This window comes from Macaca thibetana, chromosome Y (genome assembly GCF_024542745.1).
Source record: "Macaca thibetana thibetana isolate TM-01 chromosome Y, ASM2454274v1, whole genome shotgun sequence".
Classification (NCBI taxonomy): Eukaryota; Metazoa; Chordata; class Mammalia; order Primates; family Cercopithecidae; genus Macaca; species Macaca thibetana.
In genome coordinates, this window is record NC_065599.1 from 2858041 (window position 1) to 2865150 (window position 7110).

Here is a 7110-nt window from a genome sequence, read left to right on the forward strand (position 1 = left end):
TCTTCTTTCTTCTTCCTCTTCTCCTTTTTCTTCTTCTTCTTCAACTTCTTCATCTTCTTCATCTTCTTCATGGTTGGTTGTTTTTACTTAGTCACAGACCCATCAATATATGGAGATCTGTTTATTTCTGTTTTTTTTTTTTTTTCAGCTACATAACAGTTCAATGTGCTCTAATTTATGCCATCCACATCTAAGATGGATGGATGTGTAAGCTGTATTCAGTTTCACAAAATAGAGAAGCATTTCCAGTTCTAACAGGTATTTTAAATACACTCCCTAAGTAACTTTGTCTCACAATTAAATGAATATAAAGCGATCATCACTATTTAATGAGAAAAAAAAGATATTTATGTGAAGATGATAGTTGTTAGGTTTCAGAACAATATTTCTTATAAACTGCTCAATTTAAAACTGAGAAAAACGCTAATGTTCTATTTATATAAATTTCTGATGACCATGTATCGAATACACTTATTTTAAGTACAAAGGTTTTTTAATCAGTAAACTCACAATGGTTAAAGTTAAGTGTATGCTAGCCCATGAAAATTTAATACTTTACCATATTATATAACTTTTTCAAAGAATACTGTTACAGAAGCAATGCCATTAAAATTGCAGACTTAAGATATCACTAGTTAATGACCTGTATATTGGATCACATTGCTGATGATATAAAAGTTTAAAGTGCTATTTCAAAATTGCTGTGTTAGCCTGATAAAATGAATTTCCCAGCCTGATTAGAAGCACAATGGACAGAATCATCGTTTTTGTAGCATAAGTATATTTCTTCTTCTCTCAGGTTAAGAAACAGTCAGTTTACTAAGAATATCTGCCCCCAATTGGATTCTGCCCACACAAAAAAACTTGTGGGACTCAAAGAAGCTGGCCCTACTAGTCACATAAATTGTGTGATCGAGGAACTATATACATAATCTCAGTTATCAGAAACAGTATTTCTAACAACTGAAAACACACGTGGTGAGGTAGACAATGATTGCTCAAAGATGAGAAACAAAAGTGTGAGGTAACTTTTAATTATTTATTTGTTTTTAATATTCTGATACCAGGTACTCTTTCTCTTCCTGACATTACAGTACTTTCATGAGATTTTGTCAGGACTGCATTTCGATGATATGGTTAGAATGTCTGAAATATTATGACTGGCACATTTGTTGTGCTCACTATCTAATAACTTGAAATTTTACTTGACAATGTTTACTATTTTTTCTTTGCTTTCAAAGCACAATGATAAAATCACATTTGTATGACATGGTAAATGCAATTCAGAATTTCAAGAGTAAAAAAATATTTATTTTTAATAAGTGTACTCTCATCTTGTGTGTAAAGTATGCTGTTTTTTTTTTTTTTTTAGCTTTTATCCTATCTGCGTTATACAAGTTGTGTTTATTTTTAGGATTATCTGGGTATTTTTCTCAAATTAGTTATTTTTCTATTAAAAAAATTGTTTTCCAAGTAATGCGACATGGACTTGTTATCTACATTATTTCACAGTTACAATAAGTCTGCTAAAGTTATAAAATCACCTGCTCGAAAATAAAAAGTGTTTGGTTCATAATAAGACAGCAAAATGTTAGGCTTTATTGGAAGATCACATATTAAATATGTAACAATTAAGTAAGTGAATATACAAAACTTCAATTCTGGAAAATATTTGTAGTCAAAGTGTTTATCATTCCTTTTTTTGCATAGGTATTGATAGATACTAAATAAATAAATTAGAATATTTTAATTGTAGTAAACAGTTCTAAAATTTCTACATTTCTTTTCCTCAGTGGTCAGAAATAATTTGGCTTTCAAAGAGCATCTTGGCACCTATCATATATAGACATATAGACCTATTCCTCCTCCTCCTCCTCCTTCTTCCTCTTCTTCTTTCTTCTTCCTTCTTCCTTCCTTCCCCTTCCTCTTCCCCTTCCCTTGCCCTTCCCCTTCCCCTCCTCCTCATCCTCCTCCTCCTCCTCCTCCTCCTCCTCCTCCTCCTTCTCTTCTTTCTTGTTCTTGTTCTTGTTCTTGTTCTTGTTCTTGTTCTTGTTCTTGTTCTTGTTCTTGTTCTTGTTCTTGTTCTTGTTCTTGTTCTTGTTCTTGTTCTTCTCCTTCTCCTTCTCCTTCTCCTTCTCCTTCTTCTTCTTCCTTCTTCTTCTGCCTTTCTAGATCTGGTAGATCACACTATGCAGGCATTACAATCTGGGTAGAGTTCCTTTTACTAGAATCTCCTTATGGGATATCCACTCTTGGCTTGGATGTCCAGTAGCGGTTTGGTTAAAAGCCACTAGTAGACCAAAAGCTAGAATTTAAGTCCTCATCCTGTAGCTGTTTTTTCCCCTAGGGTTTGGAACTTAAAACAGATAGAGATGGAGGATGGTACTGGCAAGAAGCGAATGAGGTAAACAGAATATAACATTGCAATTAAGTTCCCACCATTGTGCTTTGTTGCTTGTGCTTTATGTTGTCTCCGTCGTTCACTGTGGCATACATGTCTGCCTAGTTACTTTTTCTATGGGTGAACGTCGTTAGGACAGGAAGCAGATATTTTTTATTCCTGTATCAAAAACCTCAGATGCAAACCACAGCATAGAGACATGTTGCATATGCATAAAACAACTGTATTTTGCTTTGTAGCTACAAGGAATTTGTGACATTTGGAGCTTCTGTGTATGCTCTCAATCCTTCAAAAGCTACTCTTAATAGCCATATTTATTGATTGGTAATAATTCTCAATACGTCACATAATTATATCATATAAACTGCAAAAATGCATTATACAGACAAGAAGACACTGAATTCTATCAGAACAAATGAATTAGTTCTCGTACGGTATTTACGGAAGAGGACTGATTTCTTTCTTATCTTATCTACTTGACAAGATTGTAGTCTATTTTATTACCTGTGATGTATATTATTGTTTTTTTATTTCTAGTGATAACTTTTCTGTGTCCTCTTCCTGTGAAATAAACACTAACGCTAAACATTAAAAACAACAAGTTCTTTGAAAACACTATGAAAAATTGCATATTATTTTATTAACTCAGTTTTGGCATAAATTTCATTCAACTACATTCATCATGCTTTTAAAGTTGGATGAGTGCATCACTGCCTTTTTTTTTTTTCACTTATATGTGGCATTTTATTTTATTTTTTTCTTTTTTGTTTTTATTTTTCTTTTTTCTTTTTTTTATTTTTTATTATTATTATACTTTAAGTCCTAGGGTACATGTGCATAATGTGCTGGTTTGTTACATATGTATACTTGTGCCATGTTGCTGTGCTGCACCCATCAACTCGTCAGCACCCATCAACTCATCATTTACATCAGGTATAACTCCCAATGCAATCCCTCCCCCCTCCCTCCTCCCAATGATAGGCCGCGGTGTGTGATGTCCCCCTTCCCGAGTCCAAGTGATCTCATTGTTCAGTTCCCACCTATGAGTGAGAACATGCGGTGTTTGGTTTTCCGTTCTCGCAATAGTTTGCTGAGAATGATGCTTTCCAGCTGCATCCATGTCCCTACAAAGGACACAAACTCATCCTTTTTTATGGCTGCATAGTATTCCGTGGTGTATATGTGCCACATTTTCTTAATCCAATCTGTCACTGATGGACATTTGGGTTGATTCCAAGTCTTTGCTATTGTGAATAGTGCTGCAATAAACATACATGTGCATGTGTCTTTTTAGCAGCATGATTTATAATCCTTTGGATATATACCCAGTAATGGGATGGCTGGGTCATATGGTACTTCTAGTTCTAGATCCTTGAGGAATCGCCATACTGTTTTCCATAATGGTTGGACTAGTTTACAATCCCACCAACAGTGTAAAAGTGTTCCTATTTCTCCACATCCTCTCCAGCGCCTGTGGTTTCCTGACTTTTAATGATCGCCGTTCTAACTGGTGTGAGGTGATATCTCATTGTGGTTTTGATTTGCATTTCTCTGATGGCCAGCATGGCCTCTAGAGTAAAGCTCATCCTCATGATGATGTATTTTCGTATTATCATAAATTTGAAGACAAACTAGCATCAAACAAGACAGAAGATTGAAAAGAGTATAATTATGGTATACTAAGACAACTTCACGTCATCTTTTTGATTTAGCTGCTTTCTGACTAAAGTTCTATGTGCCGAAAATGTTTTGGAAAACTGTTCAGGTAAGTTATGGGTGAATTATCATTTCATTTTCATAAAATCATCTCTACACAAACTAAAAATTTTAAATATATCTTAAAATCCATAATGTATTTGTTGTTAAATATTTAAACAATAGTAATATTATAGTGGTCTTTCCTGTTGATTTCTACTATTCTTATCCCAATAGAAAGAGGTTAAAATTGTCCCAGCAAAGACAGGCCATGTATTCTTTCATCTCTTAAGGTATAATTAACTTCTTATTATAAGAAGATTTATACCCTCTGTATAAACAGAACTTTAAAATATAGTCATCTTTTTGATTTAACAGTTCTCTAATGAAGCAAATCTCAAGCATATCATTTTATTTGTATAAACGTTTCAATGTATCTCTAAACTTTTTCCTTAAAAAGTTGACTATGGTGCTGTCATCACACATAATAAAAATCACTGTATAAGCTTGGGCAACATGGCAAAACCATGTCTCCACAAATAATGCAAAACAATATTCAAGTGTGGTGATTTGAGCCTGTAGTGTCAGCCACTTGGTAAGGTAAAATGCCATTTCATTCACTGACTTTCGGTATATATTCACCCCCCCCCCCCCCCCCCCCCCCCCCCCCCCCCCCCCCCCCCCCCCCCCCCCCCCCCCCTTCCGTAAAGTTCCTTCATTAGAGTTTTCAAATTAGATTACTGCATCAATGATGTCTTTTAGTTTCTAGAGTAATATTTTCCGTGAGATTATGTATAATAATCATCGCAAAGATCAGCGTTATTCATCATCAGATAAGCATTTTTTCTTGTCAAATGAACATTTTCATCACTGACAAGAAAGTACCCCTTTCTAGCCCTGAAAGAAAAAATATATATGATATACTCATAGATACATATATAGTGTATAACTTTATATATGTGTATATGTATACATATGCATATATACGTGCGTGTATATATATATTTTATATATCTGTACATTTTCAAACTTGTAATCATATAGCTATTCAGCCTCATACAAAAGTCACCAGCCACCCTGGGTCTTTCTTTAGATTTGAAACATTCAGTTAGGCCGGGCAATGTCCTTCACACTGGTAGTGTTAGCACTTTGGGGAGCCAAGGCAGGCAGAGTACTTGATTTCAGGAGTTCAAAACCAGCCTGAGCAACTTGGTGATATCTATTAAGATACACAAAGTTAGCTGAGTGTAATGATCTGCACCAGTAGTCCCTGCTACCTGGGACACTGAGGTGAAAACATCTCCTGAGCTGTGATTGTGTTGCTGTACCCCAACCTTAGCAGTGAAGAGAAGCGCTGCCCCTCCCCACCCTTACACACACACACAAAGGGTAATAGCATCTTGATTTTTTAGCTTTGTTATATTCATTTTATCAAAGCCTAATTTGTGGCATGCATGAAAATAAAACACTGTCACACAACTTTTTACTATATACTGTAGTATGTAACTCTTTCTAGTTCCGAAAACAAGCTGCACCCCCTCAGAAGAGTTTACTGTTCTTTCAAGAAGGTGCTTCTTAGATATCTGAGAGGTAGAAGGAACAAGGGATCTTCTGATTTATGGGCTGCCTTGCATTTCACTCATAGCAGCTCCCTTCCCTGTATTAGCATATCACTTAGATTTCTTTTAAATGTCTGTAGTGCACCTGTAATGCGGTGACTCCCCATTATATCTCCCAGTACAAGTTTCCAGATTCCATAGCTAAACTGTAAACCTAGGCTTGTAAATGTAACTTGTTTATGTAATTCTTATTTACCTATTTCAGTTCCATAGCCTTGCGGGTGACTAACGCTCCTTTAATCTTGGTCAACAAGATAATTTCATTTCCCTGATCTACTCAAAACAATTTTTTTTTTTTCTGAAATCTAGTCAACATTTCTGTTCTTGTTCATTCAAATTATTATAACACTATGAGTTTCTGTCTTTGAATCTTTCACTCAATAATTCAAGTGCTCATGCATCTGTGTGTGATTGCTTCCAAACTATTGGCACCAGGGACCATGTTTGTGAAAGACAATTGTCTATTGTCTTCACAGGAAAACAAAACAAAGCAAAACAAAAATGTAAGGAATATATGTTTATAATCTGTTTCTTTAATAATCCCTTTCGGTACAAATGTGAAAAATCTGTTAATACTTTAAATGTGGACCCTAACAAGCATCAAAATCTTCTTGGTTCTTTGGAACAGTATATCCAATGAAAGGGACAAATCCACATTGCTGTAAAATGTGATAGAATGTATGCTTTGTTCAGTTTTCAGAGAAAAAAGATGTCATGGAACAGAACCAGAAGACATTAGAGTTGTTTGTGCTCATCCACAAAATGAACTTCTGGTTTCTGTTTACCGTTTTAGTGGTAACAGACAGGTAGTCCAGATGATAACTGGTTTAAAGGAAAATAATATTGACAAAATACAGTGACTGACTTGAAGAAAAATGATTCTTGTTAAATGAATAATTCTGGATATAAAATATCTCACAGATTGTTTTCATCTCTCATCTAAAATAAATTTCAATTTAACGATTGAATATTGAAGAGTTGATAGAAGAAAACCTTATACGTTTTCTACTGTAGACACCTCTTGAAGGAAAAAGTGCCTTCCTCTTTTGTGGCTACAACAGATTTTAACAACCATGTATAGTTTCACAAACAGATTTCATTCTTTAGGCCTAACCATTCTATTTTGTCTCTTTGGAACTTGTTTGGGAGATGGAATGATAAAATATCTTTGAAGATGTTGTATGTTAACTAACATGGATGTCTTCCTTGGCCTTCGTAACTTCTCACCTTCAAGCTGCCTGTATTGTTGTGCACCTTGCTGCCATTTAGATTATGGTTTATTTAGAACATCATACTGTCTGCTATTGACATCTCTCAGAATTGGAATAATTTCTTTTCACCCTTTCTCTCACTCTTAACACACACCTCTTAAAGTAACTACACATAGATCTTAAC